At 48.0% G+C, this 19,884-nt stretch overlaps 1 pseudogene; it reads left to right on the top strand.

The window, feature by feature from the left end:
* The first annotated feature begins 1,760 nt into the window (after nucleotides 1-1,760).
* Nucleotides 1,761-19,692, top strand: LOC127586908 (solute carrier family 22 member 6-A-like; annotated as a pseudogene).
* Nucleotides 19,693-19,884: the final 192 nt, after the last annotated feature.

Here is a 19,884-nt window from a genome sequence, read left to right as displayed (position 1 = left end):
AATAAAAGACATTTGTGAACTGACCGGGATTGAACTAGGAGGTGGAGGATTAGCCATCACCCGTCACTGACTCAGCCTTTCTCAACCATAGCAACAGTCGTCACGCCTCAGTTGTCCCAGTAAAGGTGAGCAATCATCAAAAAGAATGTCCTCATGAACGCTTTCCTCAGATACGCTGTAAACCACATTTTCTCCGTGTCAATTGTACCTTCACTGCATGATGCAGGAGGCCATTCTGTCCAATGGGTCCATGCCAGCCCCCACGGGAGCAATCCCATTGGTCCCACCCCCGCCTATAGCCCTGCACTGTATTCTCACTCACATTATCCCCTTCAAATCAAAGTCAAAGTCACATTTACTGTCAGATGCGCAAGTCCACATGTTCACAGGTGCAATGAAAAACTTACCTGAAGCATCATCACAGGCACAGGGCATCAGATAAGCAGCATTCACAAGAAAAACACAAATTAAACATAAATCATACACAACTTTTGCAAGAAAGAACACAAATAGAACAAAAAAAGTCCACTGCAGTGCAAAGCAGTCCCAGTGTTGCTGTACTGAGGCAGTGATTGGGGTTGTGCTGGTCGGTTCAAGAACAGAATGGTTGAAGGGAAGTCGCTGTTCCTGAACCTGGTGGTGTGGGGACTTCAGGCTTCTGTACCTCCTGTCTGATGGGAGCTGCGAGAAGACGGCACAGCCCGGATGGTGGGGATCTTTGATGATGGACGTTGCCTTCTTGAGGCAGCACCTCCTGTACATACTCCCGATGGTGGGGAGGGATGTGCCCGTGATGTATTGGGCTGAGTCCACTGCTCTCTGCAGCTTCTTACGTCCCTGTGCATTCGAATTGCTGTCCCAGACTGTGATGCAACCAGTCAGGACATTTTCAACTCCCCTTTCTTGCCACTTTCCTGCACTAGGGGATATTTACAGCAGCCAATCACCCTACACCTTTGGGATGGGGTAGGACCCCAGAGCAGATGGTTGGGAGAAGTCACCAAGGTTTGGGAGAACATGCAAACTCTGCACAGACATCACGCCGAGGTCAGCATCGAATGTGGGTCCCTGCAGCTGAGAGACTGTAGCACGACCCGATGTCCCACTGTGCTGCCTTTTACTGTTCATTGATTCCTCATCCAGGTTATCGCGTCTGGACCAAGATTGTGATGGACTCTGACGTGGTCCTGGTAACATGCAAGCCAGGCATCAGGGTCAGTGACACTGTCACCGTCACTTTACGATGACTGAGAGCAGATGGGTTGAAGGGGTGTGGAGTGCTGTGCTTTTAAAGACAAAGTTGCATTGACAGGTCTTGGACAATGAATGATATTTAAGACGGTAATCTTCAAATCTGCTTCCGAATGAACAGAGGATCAAAGCCATGAGGACACAGTTTCAAACGTAACTTCAGGATTGATGTCAAAACAGATTCTTTCTTCTGGAATGGTAGCAAAAGATAATAACCTATTAAAAATCAATTGTATTGAGCAGAATTGTTCTGGGTGGATTACTAGAATAGGCATCTTCCTAGACTGTAAATAACTCATAAATAATCTTTTCAAGTGCTGGTTACACCTTTGACCAAGAATTTCCTTGAAGGTTTGTACTTAAGAGAGAAAAAGGAATTCATTTATCATCTATATTGAACAGTAGTTAATCGGTAATGTTCGGCCTGTCAAAGATACACTATAAGTGACCAAGCTCATCAGTAACAGTCTCCCTTTAATTAACCACCTCTCCTCAAGCAATCTGCAACCATGGGTTTAGCTGATATCCAGGACACAGTTGGAGGCCTGGGGAAATTCCAAGCCATCCACATTTTCCTGATGGCATTCTCGTCTTTATTCATGGCCAGCCACATGCTGCTTCAGAACTTTGTGGCCGTTGTACCCGACCACCGGTGTAGGGTGCGCCTGGGAGCCAACGGCACGAGGTACCTCAACGCGACGGAGGAGCCGCTGAGCGAGGAGCTTCTCCGGGTCTTCGTGCCCCTGGACCGGGAGGGGAGGCCGGACAAATGCCTCCTGTACACCTCACCGCAGTGGCAGCTCCTGGGCACCAACGAGACGTGGGGGAACCGGAGCCAGCCCGACACACAGGCGTGCACTGACGGGTGGGTGTACGACCGGTCCCAGTTCACAGCTACCATCGTGACAGAGGTACGGTTGGAACTGTCCGTCTCACTGCAGGGATATTGTGGACTGAAGCAAGTTGCCTTACGGGGAAAGTATACAGTAAATGTAGTATACAGCAGAGTGAAGGAACCGTGGTTGACACGAGATGTAGAATATCTTGTCAAGAGGAAGAAGGAAGCTCACCTGAGGTTTAGAAAGCAAGGATCAGACAGGGCTCTGGAGAGTTACAGGGTAGCCAGGAGGGAGCTTAAGAATGGACTTAGGGGTGGGAAAAAAAGAAAAAAGAAAAGAGAAAAAAAACTATTCTAATCCCATTTTCCAGCCTTATCCCCATATCCCTTGATACCCTGACTATTTAGATATCTGTCTATCTCCTCCTTGAATGCCCCCACTGATCTGGCCTCCACTGCTGTGCGTGGCAAGGAGTTCCACAAATTCACCACCCTCTGGCTAAAGAAATTTTTCCTCATCTCTGTCTTGAAACTGTACCCTCTAATTCTAAGATTGTGCCCTCTGGTCCTGGACTCGCCCACCAAGGGAAACAGCCTAGCCACATCTACTCTATCCTTTCCTGTCAACATTTTAAATGTCGCTACGAGGTCCCCTCTCATCCTTCTGTACTCCAGCGAGTACAGTCCAAGAGCCGACAAACGCTCATCATACTTAAGCCCTTTCATTCCCGGAATCATTCTCGTAAATCTCCTCTGAACCCTCTCCAACGTCAGCACATCCTTCCTAAGATGTGGGGCCCAAAACTGCGCACAGTATTCCAAATGAGGCCTCACTAGTGCCCCGTAGAGCCTCATCAACACTTCCTTACTTTTATACACTATACCTCTCGAGATGAATGCCAACATAGCATTCGCTTTCTTAACCACCGATCCAACCTGGTGGTTAACTTTTAAGGTATCTTGTACAAGTACCCCCAAGTCCCTTTGTACTACCGTACTATCAATCTTGTCTCCTTCTAGGTAATAATCTACCTGCTTATTTCTGCTTCCAAAGTGTACAACTGCACATTTCTCAACATTGAATCTCATCTGCCATTTCCTTGCCCATTCTCCTAAACTGTCTAGGTCCCTCTGCATCCTTTCTATTTCCTCTATGCTCCCTACTCCTCCACTTATCTTGGTGTCATCCGCAAACTTAGCCACACAACCATTTATTCCATCATCCAAATCATTGATGTACAAGGTAAAAAGGAGCGGCCCCAACACCGACCCCTGCGGAACACCACTAGTAACCGGTAACCCAACCAGAACGAAGATCCTCTTATTTCCACTCTTTGCTTCCTGCCAACCAGCCAATGCTCCACCCATTCTGCTATCCTACCCGTAATTCCATGACCTCTCATCTTATTAATCAGTCTCTTGTGAGGCACCTTATCGAAGGCCTTTTGAAAGTCTAAATACACAACGTCTACCGCCTCTCCCTTATCCACCCTGCCTGTGATTTCTTCAAAAAACTCCAATAGGTTGGTCAGACAGGACCTCCCCTTCACAAAACCATGTTGACTAGGTCCAATCTTGCCTTGCGCCTCTAGGTATTCGGTAACCTCCTCCTTGAGGATAGATTCCAATAATTTTCCCACCACTGACGTCAGACTAATAGGTCTGTAATTGCCTTTGTGCTGCCTCCCACCTTTCTTATACAACGGAACTACATTTGCTCCCCTCCAGTCCTCCGGAACCATGCCAGAATCTATCGATTCCTGAAAAATAATCGCCAATGCCTCCGCTATCTCTACAGCCACCTCCTTCAGAACCCGGGGATGCACCTCATCCGGTCCGGGAGACTTATCAGTCTTAAGCCCCTTTAGTTTTCCTAGCACCTTCTCCCTATTAATCTCAACTGAACTCAGTTCCAATTCGTGAGACTCCTGACTAACCGGCACATTGCTTATGTCCTCCACGGTGAAGACTGATGCAAAATATTCATTCAATTCCCTTGCTATCTCACTATCGTCCATTATAATACCTCCTGCACCGTTATCAATTGGTCCTATGTCAACCCGTGTCTCTCTTTTATTCCTTATGTATTTAAAAAAACTCTTAGAATCCTTCCGAATGTTGTCCGCCAGCTTCCTTTCGTAACTCATCTTTGCTTTCCTAATGACCTTCTTAGTTTCTCTCTGCAGATTTTTTAAAACTTTCCAATCTTCTGTTTTCCCACTAATTTTTGCTACTTTGTACGCCGCCCCTTTTGCTTTTATTTTATCCTTCACCTCCCTCGTTATCCACATCTGTGCCTTTTTTCCATTCAAAACCTTCTTTTTTCTTGGAATATATCTGTCCTGCATTGTCCTTATTTCCTGTAGAAATTTCTTCCATTTCTCCTCTGCCGTCCCTCCAGCTAACTTACTCCTCCAATCAATTTGGGCCAACTCTTCTCTCATACCTTTGCAATTTCCCTTATTCCACTGAAATATCGATACTCCAGTTATCAGCTTCTCCTTCTCAAACTTGAAACTAAACTCAATCATATTGTGATCACTTGTTCCCAGTGGTTCCTTTACCTTTAGTTCCCTAATCACCTCGGGTTCACTACACAGCACCCAATCCAAAACAGCCGATCCCCTGGTGGGCTCCTCAATAAGTTGCTCCAGAAAAACATCCCTTAGACATTCCACAAACTCACTCTCCTGAGTACTACCGCCTTGCTGGATTTCCCAGTCCACCTTCATGTTAAAATCCCCCATAATTATCTTCACATTGTCACTCCGGCACGCTTTTTCTATCTCAATCTGCAACTTATGGTCCACTTCCTGACTGCTGTTCGGGGGCCTATATATGACTGCTACTATTGTCCTTTTACCCTTGCTATTTCTTAGCTCCACCCATAAGGATTCCACCTCCTCTGACCCAATGTCCTTCCTTTCTATTGATTTTATATCGCTACTAACCATCATGGCCACACCTCCCCCTCTGCCTACCCGCCTATCCTTCCTATACAGTGTATACCCCTTGACATTCAGTTCCCAATCACATCCATCATGAAGCCATGACTCAGTGATTGCAACGATGTCATATTTATTAACCTGTAGTTGTGCCACTAGGTCATCTACTTTATTCCTGATGCTACGTGCATTTAAATATAGTACGTTTAGACTGGTATCTGCTATTGATTTTATTGTACTTCTATTGTTCAGCAGATTATCCTGACTTTCTACCTGTCCATCCTTCTTACTATATTCGCTACCTACTATCTTAGACATGTTCGTGTAGACCTCATCCGCTATCCTAACATTCAGTATCCTAACATCCTCATCCCCGATCCTAACATTCTGTATCCTAACATCCTGATTTGTTGTACTTCTATTATTCAGTAAATTATCCTGACTTATCACCTGCCTGTCATTCTTGCCATCCTCAATGGATTCGTTTCTATACACTTTCTCCCTCACCTTAGCATCTTGTAACCTAGCATCCTGGTTACCGGGCTGTGCCATCTTCTCACAGCTCCCGTCGGGCAGGACCTGAAGTCCCCACACCACCAGGTTCAGGAACAGCGACTCCCCTTCAACCATTCGGTTCTTGAACCGACCGGCACAACCCTGATCTCTGCCTCAGTACCTGTGACCACTTTGACCACTTTGCACTAAAATGGACTTTTTTTTTGTTCTATATGTGTCCTTTCTTGTAAAAGTTGTGTATAATTTATGTTTAATTGATGTTTTTCTTGTGAAGATTGTGTCTCTGGTGCTCTGTGCCTGTGGTGCTGCTGCAGGTAAGTGTTTCACGGCCCCCGTGCACACACGGACCTGTGCATCTGACAGTAAACTCATCTCGCCCCACCCCCTCCCCTCCCCTCTCTATACTGCCCATCTCCCCTCCCCACTCTCAGTCCTGATGCAGGTTCTCGACCCGAAACGTCGACAGTTCCTCTCCCCTCACGGACACTGCTCAACCCGCTGAGATCCTCCTGCAGATTGCTTGCTGCTCTAGCTCCCAGCACCTGCTGTCTCTCTATACCTTGAGTGTGGTGACTGAGAGACACCGAGAGCCACATGGGAACAAGATGGGGGTGATGATGACAGAAACTTGGATCCAAAGGGGGTCAGGATCTCATGTCTCCAGCACTTTCCAGTTTTATTTCGGATTTCCAGGATAAGAACATCAGAAACAGGAGCAGGAGGAGGCCACCCAGCCCGTCGAGCCTGCTCCGCCATTCGATAAGACCATGGCTGATCTGATGGACTCTGCAGTTGTCCTTGACTTTCTTTCCTGAAAGGAGTGGGAGTCAGGAGGTTGGATTGGAAGGTGGTGCTGAGGTTGGGAGGAGAGGGAATTGGCAGATGATATTGGTAGTCAGGGATAGAATTGGTGCTGGGGACAACGAGGTTTAGGGTGAGATCCTGCCCTGACCCTGGTGCTGTGGAGATCCCGTCCCTCGGCACCTGTTCCTTCAGGGTTTCCTCTAGCTTTCTTCTGCTGAGCAACTTCAGGGCGAATGTTACCGGGGCTCTCACTCGTGACTATCAGCTCCGTCCTTGTTTTGGCAGTGGGACCTCGTGTGTGGTCAGAAGTCTCTGAAGAGGATGACGCAGTCAATCTACATGGCTGGGCTGCTAATCGGGGGCATTGTACTGGGCAGACTATCTGACATGTAAGTTGAAAATAGGACATACAGCATTACAGCACAGTACAGGCCCTTCGGCCCACAATGTTGTGCCGACATTTTATCCTGCTCTAAGATCCCTCCCACATAGCACCCCATTTCTCTATCATTCATGTGTCTATCTAAGAGTCTCTTAAATGTCCCTAATGTATCTGCCCCCACAACCTCTGCCGGCAGTGCGTCCCACACACCCACCACTCTCTGTGTAAAAAACTTACCCCTGACATCCCCCTTATACCTTCCTCCAATCACCTTAAAATTATGTCCCCCCCGTGTTAGCCATTGTCGCCCTGGGAAAAAGTCTCTGACTTTTGAGGTCGAGTTACTGTCAGATGCACAAGTCCATGTGTGCACAGGTGCAATGATAAACTTACAGCAGCATCACAGGCACAGGGCATCAGAGACACAACATTCACGGGAAAAGCATCCATTAAGGTAAATGGGACTAGCTTGGATGGGCATTTTGGTCAGCATGGACCAGTTGGGCCGAAGGGCCCGTTTCCGTGCTGTGTGACTCTAAACATAAATTACACAACATTATACAAGAAGGAACAGAATTTGTACAAGAAAAGGTCCATTGTAGCACAGAGTGCAAAGTCACTTCTGCAAAGGATGTTTTTCTTTCCGACCCTGGAACTCAAACTACAAGATCTACTGGTGAAGGGAAATCTGTGCCAGGCCTTGCTTTGCAAAATAATAAATAAATTGATGAAACAAGGATTGAAACTTTGAGCCCTGTTTAGCAAGGTAAAGGCAGAGGAGGGGTTAACCGGGGTAAAGAAAATCCGCCAAGAGCATCTTGGGTTTAGTGATGTCAGTGGTCGGAAACAAAATAATGAGGTGTCTGATGGGTTGGGTGTGAAGACGATGTTTCCTCTTGTGGGAGAATTAGTAGGCATCACTTTAAAGCAAAGTGACACGCAAATAGAGTCATACAGCACGAAAATGGCCCTTCAGCCCAACTCATCCATGGTGGTCCTATTCACCCACGTTTGGCCCATATCCCTCTAAACCTTTCCTACCCACATACTTATCCAAGAGTCCTTCCCCAGTTCTCTTGTGACCTCCTGAGTACTTCCAATACTTTCCGTTTTGAGTTACTGTTTTGAAACTGCAGAGAGTCGTGGACACATCTCAGCACATCACAAAAACCAGCCTCCCCTCCACGGACTCTGTCTACACTTCTCGCTGCCTCGGGAAAGCAGCTGACATAAAGACCCCACCCACCCCGGACATTCTCTCTTCTCCCCCCTCCCATCGGGCAGAAGATACAAAAGCCTGAAAGTACGTACCACCAAGCTCAAGGACAGCTTCTATCCCACTGTTATAAGACTATTGAATGGTTCCCTGGTATGATAAGATGGACTCTTGACCTCGTTATGGCCTTGCACCTTATTGTCTGCCTGCACTGCACTTTCTCTGTAGCTGTGACACTTTATTCTGCATTCTGTTGTTGTTTTCCCTTGTACTACCTCGATGCACAGTGTAATGAACTGATCTGCATGAATGGTACGCAGGACAAGTTTTTCACTGTCTTCTCGGTACATGTGACAATAATAAACCAATTCCAATTCCAATTAATCTGTAACCTCAGATTCTGTTTACAAGTCATTCGGCACGCTGGCCTTCATCAGTCAGGGCATTGAGTACAGGAGTTGGGACGTTATGTTGCAGTTGTACAGGATGTTGGTGAGGCCGCACTTGGAGTGTTGTGTTCAGTGTTGGTCGCCCTGCTACAGGAAAGATGTCATTAAACTGGAAAGAGTGCGGAGGATGTTGCCGGGACTTGAGGGCCTGAGTTATAGGAGGAGGTTGGGCAGGCTGGGACTTTATTCCTTGGAACATAAAAGGTTGAGGGGTGACCTTATAGAGGTGTATAAAACCATGTGGGGCATTGATAGGGTGAATGCACTCAGTCTTCTTCCCAGGGAAGGGGAACTAATAACTAGAGGGCACAAGTGTAAGGTGGGAGGTGAAAGGTTTAAAAGGGGACCTGAGGGCAACTTCTTCACCCAGAGGGTGGTGCGTGTGTGGAACGAGCTGCCAGAGGAAGTGGGTGAGGCAGGTACAATAACAGTATTTAAAAGACATTTGGATAATTCCATGGATAGGAGGGGTTTAGAGGGATATGGGCCAAACGCGGGCAAATGGGACACCATGGAAGACATGGGTGGAAGGGCCTGTTCCCGTGCTGAATGACTCCGTGACTCTAAGTCATTTAAGCCCGACTTGTGTTCTTTTCTTCCTGATCTCTCTGAAGTAACTGGTCCATAAATACACACTCCAGACATCTACAAGCCACTGTCAAACTGCCTCCAAGTCTATACATTTCTAAATCCTTTCTGGTTATTCCAGATGGTTTAATGTGCAAATTAATTTGTGGTTCTCCTCTACACCATTTCCAAATCCTCAATATCTACTTCTGCTGAAGACCTTCAAGCTGAAAACAACAAATCACTTACCAATTGTGTCAAGGTAGACTTCCTGAGACCTTAGAAACAGAAGATGCTGGAAACACTCAGCAGGTCGGGCGGCATCTGCGGAGAGAGGAAGAGTTAATGTTTCAGCTCTAGAACCCTTCGTCAGAATGGGGGTGGAGATAAAACCAGGGTAGCTTTCAGCAGCAGAACAACAACAGTGGTTGACTTTTAGTCAGTGTTAGTTCACCAGGAGGTAAGTGCGTTTTCTGGTGTGGTTTTGGGCTGCATCTGGAAGACGACAGTAGGTCCGCAGGGGAGTGTTGGGTAGAACCAAGGGAATATAGAACATAGAACAGTACAGCACAGGAACAGGCCCTTCAGCCCACGATGTTGCGCCAAACTAATTAAACCAGTGATTAAACGATGAACTAAACTAATCCCTTCTGCCTACGTCCGCATCCCTTCAGTCCCTGCACATCCATGTGCCTGTCTAAGAGCCTCTTAAACCCCCCTATCGTATCTGCCTCCACCCCCACCACTGCAGCCCATTCCAGGCACCCACCGCTCTCTGTGTAAAAACCTGCCCCGCACATCTCCTTTGAGCTTTCCCCGTCTCACCTTCTCAGGGAAAAAGACGGTGTGCTTGCACCCTGTCTATGCCTCTCATGATCTTATACACCTCCGTCACGTCACCCCTCACTCTCCTACCTTCCATTTTCTCCTTTAATTTCAGATCTTCAACATCTTGTTTTATTTCTATTACTGAAAGGAAGAGTGGGTTACCTAGTAAGGGTTTCTTCCTGTGTTTGATGTGCCTTTACCATTGACAGGTATGGCCGGCGGACTCTCCTGCTGTGGTCCACCTGCTAGCTGGCAGTCTCTGGAATGTGTGGGACATTCTCCTCTTCCTTCGCCCTCTTCTGTTTCTGGAGGTTCCTCTGCGGGTTGGCGATATCGGGGGTGATAGCCAACACTTACTTCTTTGGTGAGTGAAACTGTTTGAAATCTTTCGTAATTGCTGTGTTTTGCATCACCGCTCGGGACGGCAACTGCTCTGTCCGGGACCGCAAGAAACTGCAGGGCGTTGTGGACACAGCCCAGCGCATCACAGAAACCAGCCTCCCCTCCATGGACTCTGTCTACACTTCCTGCTGCCTCAGTAAAGCAGCCGACATAATCAAAGACCCCTCCCACCCCGGACATTCTCTCTTCTCCCCCCTCCCATCGGGCAGAAGATACAAAACCCTGAAAGCACGTCCCACCAGACTTAGGGGCAGCTTCTATCCCGCAGTTATAAGACTATTGAATGGTCCCCTAGTACGATAAGATGGACTCTTGACCTCAGAATCTACCACGTCGTGGTCCTTTCACCTTATTGTCTGCCTGCACTGCTCTTTCTCTGTAACTGTAACACTTTACTCTGCATTCTGTATTGCTTCCCCTTGTACTACCTCAATGCACTGATGTAATGAAATGAAAAACAAGCATGAAAAACAAGCTTTTCACTGTACCTCAGTACATGTGACAATATTAAAGCAATTTACCATGTTCAGTGAAGGCCAAAGAAAGCCCTTAGATAGACTGACGGGGATACACTTGAACCCATAGTGTGGACAAGAAGTCAAGTTCAAGTCGGTCTAGCCATTCAACAGAAAGTGCTGATTGGCAGAATGGATAAATGCAGTGAACTATTGTATTTTCTAGTGTGATCTGGAGCACACAGAGCAGAATAATGTAAAAATGCAAATACAATGGGGAGCGTTATGGAACAGAAGAAGCCAGGAGTGCAAGTGCATAGTCTGCTGAAAGTGGCATCACAGGTAGGGGGGTGAAGAAGGCATTCGGCACGCTGGCCTTCATCAGTCAGGGCACTGAGTACAGGAGCAACAAACACTCTGCTGGAGGAACTCAGCGGGCCGAGCAGCATCTGAGGGGGGAAAGGAGATGTCAACGTTTCGGGTCTGAACCCTGTGTCAGGACTGAGAGTGGAGAGGGGAGACGGCCGGTACAGAGAGAAGGGGGAGGGGCGGGAAAGGAGCCCGAGGTGATTGGTGGACTGAGGAGGGGCGTAAGATGACGGGCAGGTAGGGGATGGGAGCGGGGGTGGAGTCGGCAGACAGTGGCAGGCAGACAGAGAGAGGGAGAGCTGGGTGGAGGGGACTGTGTAGGTGTGAAGCGGCTGCTGCAGGGAGGTCTGCAGGAACACAGCGCGCTCCCAGAGCCGGATTCGGATAAATAAAGGAGGTGATCGTGGGAACCATCAGGGGGAGAAGGGAGAGGTGAACCTCAGTCAGAACCAGATTGCGGGGGGGGGGGACCCTGTGTGTGGTTGGTGGATGGAGGAGGGGGAAGGAGACAGATGGGTGAAGGGGGGGCTGGTGGGAGGGAGGGAAAGGGAGCAAGAATGGAAGACCAGAGGATCAGGAGAGGGTCAGGGAAGGTGGGGGGTACCTAAAATTGGAAAACTCAATATTCATGCCATTGAGCTGTAAACTATCCAGGCAGAATTGGGCTTCATCCTGGCAGGAGAGGAGGCCAAGGATGGATGGGTCAGTGTGGGAATGGGAAGGGGAATTGGGAATGGCACGCCGCTGGGAGCTCAGCATGGCCATTGCGGACTGCTCTGCGGACTGGGCTGAGTCTGTGCTTGGTCTCGCCGACATGGAGGAGGCCAGATCGGAGCACCAGATGCAGTAGCCGAGGTTGGAGGAGGTGCAGATGAACCTCTGCCTCACCTGGGAGGAAGCATCTGCAGTCCCTTTGTTTCTCTAGTAGCACTGTTTAGGTCCCTGGATGGTGGTGAGGGAGGAGGTGTGTGTCTCCACTGAGTACAGGAGTTGGGAAGTTATGTTGCAGTTATATAAGATCTTGGAGTATTGTGTCCAGTTTTGGTCATCCTGTTAGAGCAAAGATGGACTCTGACCTCACGCTCTACCTTGTTGTGACCTTGCACCTTATTGCACTGCACTTTCTCTGTAGCTGTGACACTTTACTCTGTACTGTTATTGTTTTTACCTGTACTACATCAATGCACCCTGTACTAACCCAATGTAACTGCACTGTGTAATGAATTGACCTGTACAATCGGTTTGCAAGACAAATTTTTCACTGGACCTCGGTACAAGTGACAATAATAAACCAATCCCAATACCAATGTTATCAAACTAGAAAGAGTGCAGAAGAGATTTACCAGGATGTTGCCTGGACTCAGGGGCCTGAGTTACAAGGAGAGGGTGTGTAGACCAGGACTTTATTCCCCGGGATGTAGGAGATTGAGGGGTGACCTGACAGAGGGGTATAAGATCATGAGGGGCTCAACCTCTCTCCATAACTCAGTACCTCGAGACCTGGCAACATCCAGGTCAGTGTCAGGAGTTACCTGGGAATCCTGATCGCTCTTTCATTTCTCTGCAGCCATCGAATGGATCCCAACTCGGATCAGATCTGCTGTTGTCATGGGCATGAGTTGTACGTATTCACCAGTGTTGGCTGGTGTGGCGTTCCAAATTCGAGACTGGCGGTGGCTTCAGTGCACAGTGTCCCTGCCTTTCTTTGTCATCTTCTTCTACTCCTGGTAAGTGATCGCCTTTCACACACACAGCAGATAAGTGGCATGGCTCCGGGGAGCTGAGTTCGATCCCAGCCTCAGGTGCACACACATCCCACGTACGCGCTGGTAGGTTAATTGGCTATTGGAAAAATTACACCTTAGGGCAGGTAAATGGCAAAAGAGATCAAAGGGGAGTTGCTGGGTGTGTAAGGGAGAAAGGGCTGAGGGGCATCGACAGGGTGAATGCACTCAGTCTGTTTCCCAGTGTTGGGGAATCAGGAACTAGAGGGCACAGGTTTAAGGTGAGAGGGGAGAGATTTAATAGGAACCTGAGGGGCAACTTTTTTACACAAAGGGTGGTATCTACATGGAACGAGCTGCCAGAGGAAGTGGGTGAGGCAGGTACATTAACAACTTTTAAAAGACAGTAGGACAGGTACATGGATTGGAAAGGTTTAGAAGATTATGGGCCAAATGCTGGCAAATGGGACCAGCTTGGATGGAGATCTTGGTCAGCATGGACCAGTTGGGCCAAAGGGCCTGTTTCTGTGCTATATGACTCTAAGTTTCAGGGCTATAGGGAAATAAGGGGTGATGGGATTGTTCTGCTGGGAGCCAGCATGTCCCTGGTGGTCTGAATGGCCTCCTACAGTGTTGTAGTAAAGAAATAGTGATCTATATTCCACGGGGTCATCAGGAGCAGGAGTGTTCCATACACTGACTCTGTGTCTGGGTCCAATCTCGCCCTCCGTCTAAGTGTTCCCCACTTCCCTTAATGTCCAAAAACCCATCTGTGCAAACCTTGGGTATACCCAAGAACCAAATATTCACAGATCACTGGGGGAAAGCATTGCACAAAGGTTCACAAAACCCTGGGTGAAGAAATTTCTCACTGCTCCTTCCTCAACAGTCGATGCCTTACCCTGACACTGGGTCCCTCCTGGTCCAGGTCAGTTCCTACCCAATCAATCCTGCTCAGAAGCCTGTTACAATGAGGTCACCCTTCCTCCCTCTAACTCCACTGAGCATGGGGTGAACTTACTCAGTCTCTCTGGGGAGGACAACCCATGGAATAATGAAGCAACAGAGAAGACGCTGCTTTAAAAAAAAGATGTTTTTCATTAGCTGGATGACTTGCTAAAAATCTGGCTTTGTCTTTTGGCATCATTTGACATCGATATATCATTAATGAACCCTTGCAAAATACTTTCACGAAACAAGATATTGCACTCACTTTAGCCTCAGAGACCTATAAGGCCAGGCGTCATGCGTTGACTGGTTGCATTAAACAGATCCAATGTATCAGGGGCAGCACACTGTACTCTGCCCGTGAAATTCATTCCACCAAAGTCAATCACAGCCGATCCAATGTAATGTCGCAACGACTGAGCATTCAGTGACAAGTGATGAGTTTCTCATCTGGAAGGAAAGAGAGAATGTTTCCAACAATATTTTTGAACGTACTATTGATCACTCAAGGACAGCGGGAGGTAATTTAGTCCACTCTCTCTCCCAGCAGGACAATACCGTCAGTTCCTATCTCCCCTCCCTGCAGACTAATCCGTCTCCCTCTCTCTCATACCCAACTCAACTCCCCCTTGCTCCCTCTCTGTCCCTTCCCCCCCTCTCCTGATCTACCCAGTTCCCCCTACACCCACCCCAGCCCCCCATCACCCCGTCTTTCCTTCCCTCCACCCCCTCCATCTGCCCGTCACCCACACACCCCTCCCACTGGGATCCCCCCACCACTGTTCCCACCCGCCCTCCCCACCTCCCTTGGTTCCAGGCTCCACCTTCCTCTCCTATCAGATCCCACCACCTGCAGCCCTCTGTCACCCCCACCCATCACCTCCCATCCTCCGGCACCATCCCCACCCCTCCCTCCTCTTGAAAGGAGTTACCTCATGCTTGCTTTTATGAGTCAGTTCACTGAGTACAAGAGTCAGGAAGTCACGTTGCAGCTGTATAAAACTTTGGTCAGGCCACACTTGGAGTGTTGTGTGCAGTTCTGGTTGTCCCATTACAGGAAGGGTGTGGAGGCTTTGGAGAGGGTGCAGAAGAGATTCACCAGGATGCTGCCTGGAGTAGAGGGCATGAGCTATAAAGAGAAGTTGGACTAACTTGGGTTGTTTTCTCTGGAGCGTCAGAGGCTGAGGGGAGACCTGATAGAGGTTTATAAGATTATGAGAGGCGTAGACAGGGTGGACAGTCAGGATCTTTCTCCCAGGGCGGAAATGTCAAACACCAGAAGACACGCATTTAAGGTGAGGGGAAAGTTTAAAGGAGATGTGTGGGGCAGGTTTTTTACACAGAGAGCGGTGGGTGCCTGGAACGGGCTGCCAGGGGTGGGGGTGGAGGCAGATACGATCGAGGGGTTTAAGAGGCTGTTAGACAGACATGTGAATGTGCAGGGAATGGAGGGACATGGACCGTGTGCATTCAGAAGGGATTTAACTTTAATTTGGCGTCATGTTCAGCACAGACACGGTGGGCTGAAGGGCCTGTTCCTGGGCTGTACTGTTCTGTGTTCTGATAAATAAAAATTAAACAGTCCAGTGATAATAACCATAACTTGTAGAATTAAGAATAGGCAAAACACGCGGACTTTGCCACCTCTGCCCTCTCCTCGTTACTACCATCGGGGGGGAGGTACAGGAGCCTGAAGACCCACACTCAACGATTCAGGAACAGCTTCTTCCCCTCCGCCATCAGATCTCTGAACGGTCCATGAACCCACGAACGCTACCTCGTTATTCCTTTCTGTAACCTGTAGATTTTTATGGCTTGCACTGTACTGCTGCCGCAAAAACAAATTTCACATCATATTGTCGGTGACAATTAATCTGATTCTGAAATGAAAAAACAAGAGAGAGATGAAATTGGTTCAGGCTTGATTCTCAATATTCCACTGCTCAGGATCCCGGGACATATCCCTACTGAGAATTATCATGCTCTTCCGCGCAGGTGGTTCGCTGAGTCTGCCCGATGGCTCATCGTAAACGGCAAGGCTGAAGCTGCTCTGAAGCAACTCAAAAGGGTGGCAAAGATGAACGGCCGGGAGGCAGAAGGGGAGAAGCTCACCGTTGAAGTAAGTCCAAATACAAAATCATTCCCCTCTTGCCCATCCCACTTTGTACAACTTCTCCCCCTCTCCACCCACATTTTGGAGACACAAACTGTGCCTTCTAGTGTAGAATTGATTTATCTGCATTTCTTCAACTTAGTGCATATCGACATTTGCAGTGGACTCACCTACATGGCTAATGGTAGAACAATCGTGCAGGTCGATAGGGTTGTTAAGAAGGCGTATGGAATGTTGGCCTTCATTAGTCGGGGGATTGAGTTCAAGAGCCACGAGGTGATGTTGCAGCTCTATAGAACTCTGGTCAGACCACACTTGGAGTATTGTGTTCAGTTCTGATCACCTCATTATAGGAAGGATGTGGAAGCTTTAGAGAGGGTGCAGAGGAGATTTACCAGGATGCTGCCTGGATTGGAGAGCATGTCTTATGAAGAGAGGTTGAGTGAGCTGGGGCTTTTCTCTTTGGAGGGGAGGAGGATGAGAGGTGACTTGATAGAGGTGTACAAGATGATAAGAGGCATAAATTGAGTGGACAGTCTGAGACTTTTTCCCAGGGTGACAATGGCTAACACGAGGGGTCATAATTTTAAGGTGATTGGAGGAAGGTATAAGGGGGATGTCAGGGGTAAGTTTTTTACACAGAGAGTGGTGGGTGTGTGGAACACACTGCTGGCAGAGGTCGTGGGGGCAGAGACATTAGGGACATTTAAGAGACTCTTAGACACATGAATGATAGAGAAATGGGGGGCTATGTGGGAGGGAAGGGTTAGATAGATCTTAGAGCAGGATAAATTGTTGGCACAACATTGTGGGCCGAAGGGCCTGTACTGTGCTGTAATGTTCTATGTTCTAACCCTTCCAGTTTTCCCAGGGTAGGGGAGTCTAAAACTAGAGGGCACAGGTTTAAGGTGAGAGGGGAAAGATTCAAAGGGGACCTGAGGGGCAACTTTTTCCAAACAGAGGGGTGGTGGGTATGTGGAACGAGCTGCCAGAGGACATGGTAGATTCAGGAACAACTGTTAACGTTTAAGATGTATATGGATAGGAAAGGTTTATAGGGATATGGCTAAATGCAGGCAAATGGGACTAGCTCTGGTAGGCAATTTGGTCATCATGGACAAGTTGGGCCGAAGGGCCTGTTTCTGTGCTGTATGACTCTATGGTCACAAGGGTGACCCTGAGATTCCAGTTTCCTGTTCCTTTAATATTCCACTCAACTCTCTTTCTGCCCTGCTTTGGCCTCCTTTTCTGTTCTAACACGGCTCGAGGAACAGCACCTCACCTTCCTTTGGCAGCCCCAGGCACTTGACATTGAATTCAATAATTTCAGATAACTGGCCTTTCCAGTTTGTGTCACAACTGGCCAGTTTTGATGCAAGGTCATCCATCTATAGCATTAGCTTGGTTTCTCTCTCTCTCTCCATGGATGCTACCCGATCTGCAGAGTATTTACAACATTCTTTTCCATTTCAGCTTCCCACCAATCGTTGTGTGTTGCATCTCTCTGTTCCATATTTCACTTTGCTTCATCTCCCTCTGCTTGCTCTCCTCCGGACAGGTCTGCTGTCGTTAACAAGCATTTGTCCTACCTAGACGATCAAGGTCTCCACCCCATCACCGTTCTTCACTTTGTTCTGTTTACCTGTCTCCCCTGTGGAAATTAAAAAAAGTCTTTGATTTCTTCCCTTCTCTCATTCTGATGAAAGATCGTTTGACCTGAAACATTAACCCAGTTTCACTTCCCACGGACGCTGCCTGACCTGCTGAGTATCTCCAGAATTTTTTGTTTTTATTTCATATTTCCAGCATCTACAGTGTCAAATTACTTTTTATACGCTGTAGACTCACAAGGTCACACAGCACAGAAAAAGACCCTTCAGCCCAACAGGTCCATTCCGACCAAGAAACCCATCTAAGCCAGTCCCATTTGCCCGCGATGTGGCCCATATCCCTCTAAACCTTTCCCATCCATGGACCTGTCCAAGTGTCTTTTAAATGTTGTTAATGTACCTGCCTCACCCACTTGCTCTGGCAGCTCGTTCCATATACAGACCACCCTCTGGGTGAAGAAGTTGTCCCTCAGGTTCCTATTAAATCTCCCCCCTCTCACCTTAAACCTGTGCCCTCTAGTTCTTGATTCCCCAACCCTGGGGAAAAGACTGTGCGCATTCACCCTATCGATGCCCCTCGTGATTTTAAACACTTCTATAAGACAGCCTCCATTCTATTTAGTACTATAGTACTGGCAGTTACAATCTTTTAGCACAGAGGGCAACATTTCTTTGGTCACTTTGGAAAATTTCAGAGCTTTAAAGTCGGACATTGAATAGATGTATTAGTCTCATGATGGCTCCTTCTGATGATGTCAAGCATTGAAGTGGAAAATGTGTCCCTTACGCTGGCAAAGACTCAAATAAAGGGCAGATGTCCAGTTAGGATTTGACAAGAATGGTCTTGTTCTGTCCTGTCTGCTCTTCGATTACAAGAAATAGAAGCAGGAGTGAGTCATCAGGCCTTTCAAGCCTGCTCTGCCACTCATCAAGGTCCTGGCTGATCTGCACCACCACTCTCTGCACCATCCCCATCTCCCTTGAATCCCTCATTGGTTTTCCTTGAACGGTAATGATTATGATGCCTGCATTAACCAGCCAAACCCAAGAGCTCCACCAGGAAGGTGAAGAGAAGCTGGTTCCACCTCTTCCTTGGAAAGATCTTGATGCTCCTTCATTGTCACTGGACCCTGCAGCTCCTTCAGCAGATGGACTGCAGCGGTTCAAGAGGTGTCGCATCCCCACCTCCTCAGGGGCAGTGAGGGACAGACATTAACGCTCAATCTTGTCACTAATGGCCCTGAACAAATAACAAAACAAATCCTTGGCTTTGTTAACACTCCTGACCTCAGGAGGAACCTTCACATCCCCTCTATGGCTAAAGTAATCTCAAAAAGAAGTTTGCGTCATAATGACCCTCAAGCCCAAACACTTATTAAAAGAAGTCAATCCATGGTGTGTTGGGATGGTTCTTCTAACGTCGTTACCTGTCTCTGGATTATGGGATAAAATGAAATCCCTCGGTGCTTGCCTGCACCTCTCGCTCCTTTACGTTTTTCATACTGCCCGCTGCATTTCCACACTCACGTGTCCTCTGTCCCTGACAAGTTGGGGAGGGATGCTCTTGTTCCTTGCTGCATTCTCATTGAGTCATCGAGTTGTACAGTGCTGAAACAGGCCCTTCGGCCCATCACATCGATGCCAACCCTTTTGCCCATCTGCATGAACCTCATTTGCCCAGATTAGGACTGTATCCTTCTATGCCTCGTCTACTTAAGTGTGTGTCTAAATGTCTCTTAAACACAGCAACTGTATCTGATTCCACTGCCTCATCTGGAGGCACATTCCAGATATCACCCACTCCCTGTGGAAGAAAATCTTACCCCTCTGATCCCCTTTAAAACTTACCCTAACCCTACGCCCTCTTGTATTTGATACCCCAACATGGTAACAACAGATTTTGTCTGTCTACTCTACCTCGACGTCTCATAATCTTCTCTATTTCCACCAGATCTTCACTCCAGGGAAAACCTGTCCGATCTCTCCCCATAAACAAATTCCTCCAGTCCAGGCAACATCCCGGTGAATCCCCTGTGCATTCAAAAGTCTCCCAAATGAATGCATTGTCATCCGATGCCTGGGAGCTGGGTGAGTCATAAAGACAGATGCTTCACACAAGGCACCTTCCCCAGCCTCACAAGGCGTATCATATTGACAAATACCTCCATCCCCAACCGTGAGGAACTTGGTTACATTTTAGGTGCCCAATAACGGCAACTGTGTCCACTTCAGCCAGGAGGATGGGGAATGTCCAATACTTCTGATGCCCCATTGAGTGATGTGGAGCTACGCAGAACATATTAAAATTCTGATCTCGTACCCCTGAGACTTTGGTGATGCACAACCAGCAGATGTTCTCAACTATTGGACGTTATTTGTCTCGGTTCACTATTGTTACACAGACTGAGATACAGCGGGTGATAGCTGAGTCCAGGTGAGGGGGAAGGGAGGTAGGTTGGGTGGGGGG

This window comes from Pristis pectinata, chromosome 38 (genome assembly GCF_009764475.1).
Source record: "Pristis pectinata isolate sPriPec2 chromosome 38, sPriPec2.1.pri, whole genome shotgun sequence".
In the NCBI taxonomy this organism is placed as follows: Eukaryota; Metazoa; Chordata; class Chondrichthyes; order Rhinopristiformes; family Pristidae; genus Pristis; species Pristis pectinata.
The sequence above is the reverse complement of the archived record's forward strand: the minus strand, read 5'-3'. Positions and strand labels throughout refer to the sequence as shown.